The sequence below is a fragment of the Pinus tabuliformis genome, chromosome 6 (assembly GCF_031772625.1).
Source record: "Pinus tabuliformis cultivar Carrire ecotype Pingquan chromosome 6, CPIR1, whole genome shotgun sequence".
Classification (NCBI taxonomy): Eukaryota; Viridiplantae; Streptophyta; class Pinopsida; order Pinales; family Pinaceae; genus Pinus; species Pinus tabuliformis.
Window position 1 is genome coordinate 23,135,525 of NC_142292.1, and position 15,218 is coordinate 23,150,742.

The window sequence follows — 15,218 nt, forward strand, 5'->3', positions numbered from 1 at the left end:
CCTTGTCTCCCAAAAATGTGCAGTGTGTCCTCTCAGTGCTCATCCCCTCAGCCTGTCCCACTGCGCAAATTTTTCCCTCGGTCCTGCTTAAACTGCGCAGCCTCAGAGCTCAAGCCTCACCTTTGGTTGTTGGAACAGTGCATTGTGTAGTCACTAAGCCCTCTCTCCCGAACTGTCACCTAGTTCTGGCTCAGTTAATGGATCAAAATGCACTATATTAGACTAGGGGGTTTTTAGACTAATGTCATCTCATCATGAGTGAATTGCATATGCAAGTACTCTATCACACCATGGAAAGATGATGAAGAAGGAGATAAAGGAGGGAAGCTTGATGATAGACACACTTGTAGCTGAGCACACAAGCTAATCAAACAATAAAAGAAAAAGGGACATCCGTTATTTATTGCAAATCAAGACTTAAGATCATTGAAGATTCCTTATCGCCAAGTCATATGGAGGTAAAAAGAAGAAGCAAACACTCAGCACTCAATAGCAGTAGTGGCTTGATATTGCCACATCATCAAGTAGTCCATGTTAGCAGTGTCATGTCATGTCATGTCATGAGTAGTCACATGCCACACCTTGTGGCCAATGATGTAACATATGTTTCATAAATTTATTGTAAAGTGAAAGTCTAAAGGACATGTGTGGAATACGAAGAGTCATGTAAAGTTGAAAATTCATAGGAAGTCAAATAGTCATGAGGGTAGTCAAAGAGTCACAAGGAAGGGGAAGCATCACCCCTTGGTTATATATACTCCCTCATTATATGAGCAAAGGAATTTTCACCTTGGCTCCTCCCACAAAGCATTAGAGAGATAAGCTAGTTCTTTTGGGGAGCAAGGAGTGGCTCCAATGCTCCACTACTAGAGCTAGTGATGTTCATTGTAAACATGTGTCTTGGAACTTTTACTTAATAATAGAAGGCTTCAAGGCCAGCACGTTCTTCATGCATGGATTATGAATGTTTGTAAGACTATTTGTGGATGTTTGTTGTAGAGCTATAAAAAGGGTCTCTTTCACCTCTAATTATCTCACATTAATATGTCAATCCGGGAGCGCTTGGTTATTACAAAGAGTGACTCAATCCGAGGCTATTTGTCAGAGTAATGCTAGTAGTACAGCGTTCTACAAAAATACAAGAGTAAATGGATGCTTGTCTATAACTAAGTTACTTCAAATGACTAAAGCACACACTCTTAAAACTAGGCAACTGATCAGTCAAGGGTTCGGTGACGATAACCCATCCCTTTGGAAACTGACGGAAAGGAAATTAAAGCATGGAAAATCACACATTCAGAAAACCAAGCAACTTACCAGTCAAGGGTTCAGCAGCAATAGCCCATCCCTTTGGAAACTGATGGAAAGGAATTTAGAGCATGGATCACGGGTCTGGGAGCGAGGCAGTGAATGCCGAGGCTCACTACAGCCTTAGATCGTCTCTCACACCAAATTAACAAATGCAAGTAAATGGAACGGCAAATAGCAAAATGGAACAGCAAATAAGGAATTGAACAGCAAATCTGGAATGGAACAGCAATCAAACAACTAAGTCTCGCGAGTCGTAACCAAACTTAATCTATTAACCCAAATGCACTCTTCACAATCAAATATCAATCTTTCACTCTTAAGGCGAATCAAGCAGAACTCACTAATGGAACAACATTAACTATGAATAAATTATGGAACAGCACCAATAGATCATACACACGCAACACACTGGAACAGTAATCTGATCAATCTTAATTAACAAGAATACGACTGTGTTTCCAAATAGAACAACATTATTTCTGAATCCAACAATCGTGAAGAACACAACTTCAAATGAATCTATGACATAAATGTTCAGTACAAGAGCTCTGTAACAAAACAGTAATAATATTCGGCCAAGACTAATAATCATTCAATCAACTCTGAAAGGATCAGTAATATAATGCAGAGTCAATACACAATTCTATCTGTAAAAACCTTAATGGATTAATCTTTAACAGAGCATGTAATGGCGATTCATAAAGCATATCAGATTACCAGATAACAATGATAAGCAAACCACGCAGAAATCAAATCGTAGTGATACAGAAGCAAGTGTCCTCCGGGGCCGGGCCCTTAGCCTCAAGGGTACACCGCTTTGAGTTAATCCAGACGCAGAGATAAGATAATCACCAAGTTTATATTAATGCATAAGACAAAAGTACAATGAACCAGTTCTCAACGAGACTCGATGATCAAAGTTGACCTTTTACAGAAAATTACATAAAAGTATATTATCCAGGTTAACAGTGCTGTCCCTTTATATAAAGGTGACGGCGGAGATGTCTAAGTAACAAGATAAATAAAGCAGCGATCCCTCAGGATCAAAGATCCTGAGGGATTTGCCAAACTATCAATCCTTAATCTTTTCTTTTCTTCTCCGCCGAGCTGGTGTCTTCTCCTCCTTTTCCGGGCCGATTTGCTTTGATCTGCTTAGCCTTGTTTGCATTCGGTTTCCCTTCAAAGGGACAGCAGTTATCTCGTCTTTATCTTTTCCTTCGGAACGGCAACTCTTCGTTTTCACCCTTTCCTGCACAGAAGAATAACAATTATCAGTGATTAAGTCTTGCATATTAATTCTCATGTTTTGTTATAATTCTTTATTGTTTTCCAGATTCATGATACAAAAAGGTTTACAAATTCTACTGAAAAGCTATTGAAATGATCATCAAAAGCATACCTTTTTGGTACTCCACACACCCCCCTGCTTACCCTGTTTCATGCCCTCATGAAAACATTGTAGTTGACATGCAAGGCAGTGAGAATGGATGTTAGACGGATCCTTCTGGTTCATGTGTGTCTATTTTTGGGTGGTACTACTACCTCTCTCTTAGAGGCTCACTTTTCTCCCCTCTCCGCAGTAGAATAACCTTGACACATTTACAACCGAACACTCACCAGGCACACCTTATTTCTTTTCAAAGGCACCATCACATCCCTCTCTCTTGCTGACAATTAGAGCCAAGGAAAATATTTAAGGATTCAGCAACCAGACCTTTATACAGAATGGGACTCCTACACCAAACGGTGTGAGGTCTTATTGGGACTTCATATTGGGCAGATCCCCTGAATGTTGGCGAGTCCAACACCGTCAACATGACCTCAAAACTATTCTTCGATGATTTGATGTTTAAATTAACTCATATGTACTTTAAATATAGTTTTTGTGTGTTTAGTTATGTGGCTAACTGGTAAAATCGGTTGGGTCGGCCTACTTGTTCTTTAAAGGGGTCATCCTAACAAAATAATTCATATATATTCATTCTTATGGAATTAGAGGGAGTTCCATATACCATTGGAAAGGCCTTAGAATAAAATTTCCAACCACATATCTTATGCTCCCAGTTGAACTAGGTAATTTGAGAAAAAAATCCTTGAAAGTTAAAGTATCCAAACAGGACCTTGTTGTACTTTGGTTGGGTCATCTTGACAAAATATTCCATAGCTCTTCATTCCTATGGAAATAGGGGGAGTGCCATGTATCATTGGAAATTTCCCTGAATAATCTTTCCAAACATATATGTTATTATCCTATTTGAGCTAGGTAATTGGAGTAAAAATACTTTCAAATATAGGTGGTGCATCAAAAGCCCAAAAACAATATTTCCAAAAACCTTATTTTTCAATCATTTTAATGCACGTAAGTAAGCTCCCCCTGTATTTGACATCAATGACAACAATATTTGCAACGTTGATATTTTACTCTTCAATAGTTCAATAGTGTGTGATCTTTCTAAGATCGCATTGGGAGGTGGCTCCTCCCTGTATCCTCCTCCTGAGGACCTATGACTACTTGTTCTTCCAATCACATTGGTGTCCTTCCTTTGTGACTTGATGAAAAACTCAAACAAGCCTAATGTGTCAAGTTGGAGGAGAATTTATAGGCCTTCTACCTTTTTCTTTATTTTTTCCTCTTGAAGTAAGGTTGGTTTCTTCAATAACTTCTTCAATAGGGGTGGGTGTTTCTCTTTCTCTTGATGGGCCAATATGACTTTCTCTGAGTTCCTTAGTAATTATTGTAAAAAAATTACCATGTCTAACTATGGCTAGGTGCCCTGAAAAAATACTCCTTGGCTTAAATCATCGAATTGTATTTGCTTTAGCTAAATTGAAAAGATATAATGATTCAAAAAATTCCACTAGAATGGTCGCATCTTTCGCAGTTACTTCTCCCATTGTAAAAGGGAAAGAAATAAATTAGTTATTTTTCTTTCTTTCAAATAGAATTAACCACATATGATATTTCCTACATACTTCAGCAATGGAGTACCTTTCAAATACGAAATTTGGAATCAACAATGGTTTCTCCTTAAATTTGTAGATTCGAATAAGTGTGTTTCTTCCCTCTTTTCATGTATCCACTTTCCCTAGAGGAAAACTTGTGCTTCATTTGAGATTTTTTTGGGTTCTCACCTAGCTTTTAGATAATTAAATTTGCTAACAATAGAATCTTGCACTTGACAAAAATGGAAAGGGGCCTTATGCTTCTATAACACATGGTACTAGAACAACACTAGTTTTACATCTAGATTTAAATTATTTTCATAGGGTACACCATGGAAGGTATGAAACGAGACAAAAGTTGTGACCAAATAGGTCATCATGAAAAATTTATTCGTTTTGGAAAGATTGGCTAGCTGGAAGGATAATTCACTGGAATTGAGGTCTACCCAATCAAAAAGAACATATCTTTTGAAAGAATAATATAATGCATAAAGAACCAACTTAGGGACATTTGAGGTAGTTTCTTACCCATTATTCAGATAAAAAGATTGGAAAAATATCTAAAGGGCTTGGCAAATATTGAAATATAGGAAAGAAATATCATAAGGAACCTATATAGAAGGCAACCTGAACTCCTGAATGATGTTCATTCAGCAGGATTGAGAATCCAAAAAAGTATTAGCTTCTGATAACTTGAGTAACTTCGTGGAATCTGGAAGCTTGAAGAGTTTTCTGAATGCTTTTTGGAGTTATAAGGATCTGATTATTCTTGACTCCAAGCTTGATAGTTCTATTTTTTGGATCAAAATGTTGCATGCACAAATAAACTATTTCTTTGAAATCTAAAACTTTAAGAACGCACATAGCATTTTCCAATCCAGTGGTCCAAATTTTATTATTTCTCTTCTCGTTCGAGGATAAATTCAAACACCATTAGTATGTAGTCAACCAACAAAAATTTTTGTCTAAGTTAGCAAGTGAATTGGATATGTCACCGCAAATTGGCTCTTTCTTCCTTCTAGTGGCCATTTCTTAGATGTCTTAGAAATATATGACTACACAATAAAGCCATTTATTGAGTCTTAGTTGTTAACTCCTCATTCTTCGATAAAATTACTAATATACCATCTCCTCTTGTGTCATTCTGTTGGACGAGGAAAAATAATAATTAGAAGTTACCAACTCACAATCATGCTTTACAAGGGGTGATGGAGAGCAGATCCCGAGGTATGATTCCCATCTCCTCGCCTTTACCTAGAGATAATTTTTTTTATTGATCCTTTAAGTGGCCTTGAAACGAGTTCAAAGAGGAAACGAGAGAGTGAAGGTGGAAAAGTGAGCTTCTGACACATGATTTGCACAATTAATATTAAGTGATGGCATGAAGTGCGAATGTGTGGAGTGTGGGAGTTTCATGTTGTGTGGAGGTGAGTATATGTAGAGTTAGGTGTAGAGGTAGGTGTGCAGAGGTGGGTGTGCGGAAGGGAACTATTTGAAGGGTTAATGCGTGAAATAAAGTGTGTGGAGATGCGAAGTGCAGAGAAGGAATGTGCATAGAGGGAATGTTTGGAGAAGATGTGTGTGCAGTTTTCTTTGCACATGAGTAAATCAACTAGGGGTTGGATATAGAGAAAAGAGTGCAGAGAGACTTAAGTAAAAATTCTTCAATGGAATTTCTCTGCGTATAGGTCTAGAAATTCTTTAGGGTCAACAACTACCTAGTGGACCTTCTTTAGTAGGGCCACATTACATTTATGGTTCGACGTTGACTAGTTAATGGGCCTTATTTAATAATAGTTAACATAGTGGACCCTATCAACATTACATTAAATGGATACCATATCTAGATTATTATTACACTAACATCACAAGGAGGGATCCCACCATCAATTGTAGTTATTATATGAGGTGTATCGTTCCAAGATTTTAAGGTATTTACCAATGAGTGAGGCTTTAATATAATGATAATTCCAAACATTATCACATAATGGATACCCTATCCTTATTTATAACTAATTAACAAACCTTGAATATAACTAACTGTTAACTACCTAGTGGGCCTTCTTTAGTAAGGTCAAATTACATTTATGACTACCATCTTCACTAGTCAGTGAGCCCAATTTAATAAAATGAACATAGTGGACCCTATCGACATTACATTAAATGACTACCATATCTACATTATTTCTAATTCTAATGGGCACTTCAGTGCCATTACATTGCTAGGGAGGATCCCATCACTTATAAATATTATGTGAAGTGTACCGCTCCATGATTGTAAGGTGCCTCCCAGAGAGTCAGACTTTAATACAATAATAATTCCATTCATTATCACATAATGAGATTCTGTCCATATTTATAACCAACATTGACCATAACTAAATGTTAACTACCTAGTGGACTTTTTTTTATTGAGACCACATTACATTTATGGCTACCATGTTAACTAGTTAGTGGGTCTTATTTAATAATAAATAACATAGTGGACCATATTGGCATCACAATAAATGGTTACCATATCTATGCTATATTTAACTCTAATGGGAACTCCAACCCCCATTACATCACTAAGAAGGACCCCACCATCAATTGTATATTATGTAAAGTGTATCATTCCAAGATTTCAAGGTATTTGGAGCGGAGAAGATTATTGCAATTTGTAAAGGTATTCTTAGTGGCCAAAGATGATGCAAAAATGTTTGTACAAAGTTGTTATTTTTACCCAAAAAAAAAAAAAAAAAAAAACAAAAAAATTGAAATTTAATAAATACTATCCATCATAATCTCAAGCAAAACATAAAAGTTGGTTTCAATAGACTTTTTTAAAATTTACCATAACACATGGAGGTAATGACAGCTTAATAATAATTACATATCACTTTAACAAAATATTTTGGATGATAGCTTACATGAAGATGGTTTCAACCTTAAAAAGTTAGGTGCTTTTTTTTATAATCTATTTCTCACATACTTGTAAAAATCAATATAAATGTTAATATATAATAACAAATAATAAATTACGTCATAATTTAAAAATTACAAATATTGTATTTATTATTTTTAAATTTGATTAATTATATATTAATATTTATAATAATAATTTTATTTAAATTTTTGTTAATTATATTTTAATATTTTTAATAATAATTTGATTGATTTTAATAATTCATGATTATTGAGTAAATAATAGAAATTTTTTTTTAAATAAATCCATTTTAACTTATATCTCCAATGCAGTGAGAACAAACGAGACCACTGCCCTGGACCATCCTCAAGGGTTACAATTTAGTTGATGTGAGAGGCCCATTAAAGGGGGTTGTGTGTGTATTATTATTAGTTTGAAGGGGTTTTGTTTCAAACGACCATCTCTTTCCACCGGTATTTGTGAGATGATGGTCTTCATACACTTTAATGCTAAGGGGCACCCGTGTCCACCTTTCTACATCCATTTTATATAAAGACCCGTGTTTCAGTTATGAGATAAGAGCCACGTCACTTACCATTATCAGTTTTCATATGGCCCATATGTCATGTTTTTGGATCTGAAAATTGACAAATGTCATTATCATTACATACTCAATTTCTCAGGAGGCCCCTGATAAGACTTATATGATTTGCATTTATTTTTCCATTGACCCATAAAGATATTATTGCTTTTGAGTACTAAGTGACCAGATGTAGGTTACAAAAGTGCATTTATAGTGTATAATTTTGTGTTTAATTTTTTTTATTTTTTATTTTTTTTTTATTTTTTTTCAAAGGTGGCAAAACCTATCAAACTCAGGTGTCAAACCAACAGTGAGGACAGCCATCTCTGGCTGCTATCCGCGAATGTCGATTTGACTCATCACTGTTATCAAGGAAAACCACGCCACCTGTAATAACCCGCTGGTGGTCCGTAAGGGAGCAGGCTTTCACTCCTGCCAGATGCCTCTGGGTCTTGGGCCGTTAACCTGTTTCCTTACGTCCGAGGAAGACGAGCTCTTAGCCAAGCAGAAGCAGTTTTACGGCATACTCCAGGCCGAATTTTGTGTTTAATTTGGTATCGTAGATTGCATTTTTAAAAGTTTTATGAAATTGTTTCTTAATCATTTAAAATAGAAAAATAGTTTTAATTAAAAGTGGATTTTATATATGTTGTGTGGTTGAGAAGAATAATTGTTATTTTTTTATTTAGATTCAATTGTCACAAATGATATGTTGAGTTCATAATGAGTATATTATTATAATGGTTCCGAGTCTTGTTGTTCATTGGCTTTGTGCCTTATAGAATTTAGGGCTTACCCTGGATACCATCCTCAAAATGCAGAGAAGTATTGATGAGTTTTCCTAGTGTGTGTGCGTGTGTAATTTTGTTTTTTTGTTTTTTCTTTTAACTATAATTAGGAGATATTTATATTAAAAAAAGTTGTGGTGGAGCTTATAACAAGCATACAAAAGGCATTGATTGAGAATCTTTTCGATCTTTTAGTTATTCAGATTTTCCCTTCTCCTCCCAAAGAACAAGGTAGAGAGAACGTGAATTTCCCTGTAAGGTCTTATTTGCCAGATTCCTTAATTGCAAGAGTATAACCTTACAAAGGAAAATAAAAAGATAGAACATTACTATTACTTGCTAGTTGAAATCACGCCCTTGCCCAAAATATGTTCCAGAAATATCTAATATCCCAAGAGGATTTTCCCTTTTGTCTCATAAGTTCTCTGAGACAATTGAATTCGTTCCTTGTATGAGAGGAGGGGAGGGATTTGGTGCTTTCTTCTACCTTTTGACAAAATATTTTGAAGGTTCTTTGTAAACCATCGTTGTCGTCCCTGAAATGTTTTTCTTTCCCTTTAGCAACATATATATTTTGGCATGTTCAATTTATTTTTACATTCAAAACAATGATTTTCTCAATTTAAGATTACAATTTTGGGAAATATTGCATGATCAAATTTTAATGATAATGATGATTAACATGCACTAATACCAGGTTGGCCTATTGAACCTTAAGAAGGTAAAGGATAATGTGGATTTTTTTGGAATTTTAGTTCTAGGCTCAAAGAGCATCGAGAGAAGTGCCCCAGTGTCACCATAGTTTTGTTGGGTTAAAAGGTTGCAAAGGTTTGGTGTGTGACAAATCTTTTGAAAGGAAGATGTAATCTTAATAAATAGGTCATTCTAAGAGAAAAACAAATTCATCTTCAACCCCCTTAGTGTCACAAAGGTGACAGCTTCTTTCATCACAAGTTGTTTTAGGCATTGTCCAACACCCAATTTTACTATGGAGATCATGAGAATTAGTTTTTATTTTAACAAGGTTTATTTTCTTCTTTATATTCTACAAAACAAGGAGATATTTTAGATCTTCTACAGTAGGGTTGATAGCCTCCTTACAGTATCGTAATGTCCCATTTCCCTCTAACTCTTTATCACACTACATTTTCTCCTTAAATTTTGATGCAACAATATTTCAATATTATCTTTTTTTTGCAAACTATTGTCTTCCTTTATTCCCTAATGGTTGAGCCATGAGGTGGTATCCTTATTCCATTTGTGCTTGACCCAAAGGTGAATTTCGCTAGAGTTTAAAGTAACTTTAGGGAGCCTCTTGTCTACCATGTTGTTTAATTGTTCTTATACATTAGGCACCTAGCCATAGTTATGCTAAAATGGGGGGAAGGCTTACTTCTATGAGCAGGATAAGATAAGGTGTACCACCTTTAATTTTGAGATTATAGGCTATTAAATTCCTTTGGATATGTTATATCCTTCTCCATAACTCTCTAAAGATACCTCATCCCCACACTTCACATTTATATAAAATAATAGGATTAGTGAGAGTGTCGAATAGGAGTCTTCTCTTATCTAAAATCCAAAGGTGCTACAATTTACAATTGTTTCCAAGTCTATAATAAGGTTTCCACCTTCCATCTATCATTTTCTCAATTTTATAATTGTAGTTGATGTTGTGATGAATATTGATTACAAGATATTTATATGAAGGCACTTCCTCCATGTTGGTGTTATCATATATTAAAGTATCATAGGTGATGTTATTAGACATAATAATCATGACTTTAATTTTGACAATACTAATAACTATACTCACATTTGAGTAGAAATCCTTGAATATTCTTAGTTATTTACAAAGTTCATAGGGGTAAGAACAATATCATCAGCATAAAGAAGAAGAAAGATGGCTATATTGACAAGAGTAGTGTTGACACAACCTGTTTCTTCCAAACAATCTTCTAACTTTTCAATGTATGCTAAAAAGGTAAGAGAGAAGGGACAACCTTGCTTGACTCTGATTTTGCAATTAATTTCTTCTGACCAACCCTTAATGTTCCTAAAATTCGCAATAATATTCTCATACAATCTTACCATAACAACCCTCAACCCAAAAGAAACTTTAATATCTTCCATAATATTCAAAACATTAGACCTAGGTACAATGTCAAAATCTTTTCTAAAGTCAACAAAACTGTAGAAATATGGTGATAGAATTGCAATTGCTCAAGGAAATTAATCTAAAATCAATAGACACAATTCTACTCTACTGATTTGTGGAATTTAATTCACAATTTAGAACATTCACAAACATGCAATAAGAAAAATCACACACGCACAGTATTTTTCTATGGGAACTCAACTGCGAAAAATCCCTCAAGCCTCTTTGCATTAATCAGATGAATAAAGAATGCATTACAATTGCTTTCTCACTTTGAGCTCAACTTGCAAGTGAATAACCTTTCTCCCTGCTCAATGAGAAGCTCTAATCCATACTTAATCAATTTTTGCCTCTCCTTCAGCTCCTATTTCCTTGCGCAAATCCTGAGGAATTAGCCCCTATTTTTTAGGAATTTTCCTCCAATTAATTGTGCAATTCCAAAGGATTGATCATATGACTGCATGCAACACCTATACACTCAAACTAGTTTACAATTTCTTTTTACACTGCCTTGGAATCTCCACCATAGCTGAGGAACTCGAATTTCTTGCATGCACTAGCTACTTTGAGTTGATTGATCAGTTAATTGGATGATCATTGAGTTAGACTATTGTCCCACTGCATAACTGACCTCCAACTAGTTCTATCAACAGTTGGAACTAGTTTCATTGAATATCGCTGAAAATAAATGAACTGAATTACTAAAATTTAGCAATCACACATGCTTAAGTAAACTCTAAACCCTCTAACTCGAATTTACTAAGTTAACTGAGTGACAAGAGCCATGTCAAGCAAGTTAACTACCTCCAAGTTGTCTGTTGATGTGGAAATTTCGAATTTTCTCAATTTGACCATGGCAAAATCAAATTGGGCCTTTCTTTCTACACTTATCAACACTCCCTCTTAGCAAGAAAGGGACTATCAACCACCCTTATCTTGCACCTATTGAATTTGAACTTCCCTCTTGACAAGGCCTTAGTTAAGATGTCATCATCTTGTTCTTCTATCGGAATGTATTGCAGCAACATTATCATCCTCTGCACACAATCCCATAAATGATGCTATCGGATATATATATGCTAGGATCGATCGTGAAATAGCAGATTCTCATAGAGCTTAATGAAACTCTTATTATCACAATAAATCATAGTTGGATTCATCTCCTGACCAAACAGTCCCACAAGTATCTTTCTCATCCAGATCGCCTCACATGTTTCTTGACTCGCAGTCATGTATTCAACTTCTACCAAGTTGAGTGCCACAAACCTCTGTTTCTTGTTGTACTAGGAAACCATTGTGAACCCAAAACTCAAAATTCCACCTGATATACTCTTTTGATCAGATGGGCTCCCTGCCCAATCTACATCTGTGAAGCCACATAGCTTCACTACCTCTGTCTGTTTGTACCATAATACATACTGGGTAGTACCTCTGAGGTACTGTAAAACATGTTTAGTTTCCTTCCAATACAATTTGGTCAACCTAACCATAGCTTGGCTCTGTTGGTTGATTGCATAGCACATATTTGGTCATGTGTTCACAAGACACATTAGTAAACCCATTAACTGTCGGTAAATGGTAGCATCCACCTCTTCACCTAAAGTGTCATTCTCCTTCCTCCAATTAGTCGTTAGAAGTGTATCCATGGGCTTACATCTCTCCATGTGAAATTTTTGCAATATTTCGGTGGAATACTTTCCTTGAGACACAAACGATTCCCCATCACCTTCCATACTTCCAGCATGAGGAAGTAGTGCATGAGACCCATGTCTTTCATCTCAAATTCCCTTGAAAGGCCCTCCTTGCAAGAGTTGATAAGTTACTCATCACTTGCCAATATTAAATCGTAAACCTCTAAAACAATGATAAGAAATTTACCTTCTACCAAAATATGATAGAGGTTCACATCCGCTTCACTTTTGGTGAAGCCCAATCCAGTGAGATAATTGTCAATCCAAGTGTACCAAGATCAAGGTGCTTGTTTGAGACCGTACAACGCTCACCTGAGTCTGCACACATGAGACTCCCGATAAAATGTCTCAAAACCTTATGGTTTCTCGATATACACTTCCCTCTCAATAACACCATTGAGAAATGTTGTTTTTACATCCATTTGGTGGATCTTCCACCCCATCTGCGCAACCAGTGCAAGAATTGATCTAATGGACGAATACCTTGCTATAGGAGAAAAGGTTTCCTCATAGTCAATTGCCTCAACTTGAGAGAATCCTTTGGCCATAAATTTGGCCTTATACTTCTCTATGATTCCATCTTCTATGTTCTTAAACCTTGAAGATCCATGTGTTCACATTATGATACAAATGTTGTCCTTGATGGCAACTCACTCACAGGTCAGTTCAGTTTTGATAAAAGGAAACTCACAATGTAACACAAGAACATGAAGATGGAACTAAGGTCTATTGATAATAATGAAGAAGTTGAAGGAAAAGGATGGTGTAAATCACTTTAAGACGTATATGCAGGGCCCCTTAGTCAAAATAGCGTATACGCGCCGGTTCATAGAACAAAAGAAATGTATACGTATACACGCACTTTCACAAGAGGAAAATCATGTACATGTTGGAAAATCAAGGAAATTCAAGAGTAAAGAATACCAGGGGTCAATACCATGGTATTTAGCCCACAATATTGAGTGGAGTAATGACTATTTGATCTTGTCCAAGAATACCACTGGTCCTAAGTGGTTTTGGTCTGAGGTATTGAGAAAGGCCAAAAAGTATTTAAGGAGGAGAAGATCAAAAGGCCAAAGTGTGCAAGTGAAAAGGGTTTCTCAGGAATACTTCTATCTGAAGTATATTTTATGTTGCAGGGGCTATGTTTGTGATTTAATCTGAAATATTTTGTGTACCTTGAATTCAATGTTGGATCAGGATCATGAGACCTGAAATGACTTATCATTGAATGATCTAATATTGGTTGGGCTAGATCCGATTGCGTACACATGTTTTATTCTTTAAATGCCATGATCTAGGTTTGTCTGAAGTCTGAAATAACAGTGAAGTTGTGAGTTAATATTTGCAGATCTATATGCTGGTTCGCCTCGGTAAAAGCGTGTATACACGCAAGTTTGACTTTTCCAAGTAGTGTATACAAAGGAAAAGCCTATTCTTCATAAATTACTGATCTATCTTATTAGTGTGTTGTTTTCTTCCGGAGTTCTCGCGTATACACACAAGTTTGACTTTTCCAAGTAGCATATACAAAGGAAAAGCCTATTCTTCATAAATTACTGAACTATCTGATTGGTTCTGCTATTTTATTGTTGTTTTTCAATGAAGTCTTCTTAGATCTGAATGCAAAACTGAATGCATAAGGAGTTTGGTGTCTGATTGATTGATTTTCTAAGTGAGAAGGGTTATCTCTACTACTACCTGTGTAAAGCTCTATAAATTGATAGTAGATGTTCAGTATATTGTTGGTTGATACAGACTTGATTTAGAAGTTTTATGTTTTAGTAGTTTTGAAGGTAACGTAGTTTTGGTTAAAGGAAATAGCGTATACACGCAGGTTGGGTTCCGTAAAGTAGCCTATACATATTGATGCATGATTTTTTGAGGTTACAACTGGTTCTGAATGATGATGCAGGTTTCTGGGTTCAGCACAGTGGTCTAGTGATAGTGATCTAATTGTTCAGATTAATTGATTATTGGTTGATGTAGTTTGAAAGTTCTGATGGTTCCAGTATGAAAATTTGATGAAACGAGGCCTTCATTTGTATTGTTGTGTACCACGAGAATCCAGTCTGACAATTTATGAAACGTGGTCCCTAGAGGAAGAAATAAGGTCGTAGCCTTCAGTAGGTCAGCACCTACGTACTAGTAAACACATTGGCTAGTACAAGATCTAGGGGGTTGTAGCTCCCTTCCAGTAGAAGCTGGAAAACTAGAGAAGGTTGTAGCCTTCTGTAGGTGGGTGCTTGCATACTACTATGAGTCTGCACTAGTACAAGATTGTAAACAAATTTTCTTAATATTAAAAGAAGATAGAGACGACAACAGTAGGTGGTTTTTCTCCTGCATTGGGTTTCCACCTTAAATCTTGGTGTTCATGTGTGTTTCTTATGTGTGATGTTTTATTATGTTTTTACCGCATTGTTTAACAAGTTACTGATGCATTGATTAAAGTTCAACACATGATAAATTTACTAAATCATAAGTTCTCTGGGTATACGTTGGTTTCTCTAATCACAGTAGTGTGTACACGCAAGTTCACTTCACTAAAGTAGCGTATCTAAATCTATTTGGGAAATGAAAAATTATTGAACTGTAAATACTGATTCACCCCCCTCTCAATATTATTTCCAACAATTGGTATCAGAGCAGGCACTTTAGAAGAATCTTGATTGCTTGAAGGAAGATCTTTCAAGATGAATAATCATGAAGGCATGGGATCTATCAGACCACCAATCTTCAATGGGAGCAACTTGGTATATTGGAAAATAAGAACCAGAGCCTATCTTCAATCGCTTGGAGCCAATGTCTGGGAAATTGTGGAAGGAGGACATCAATT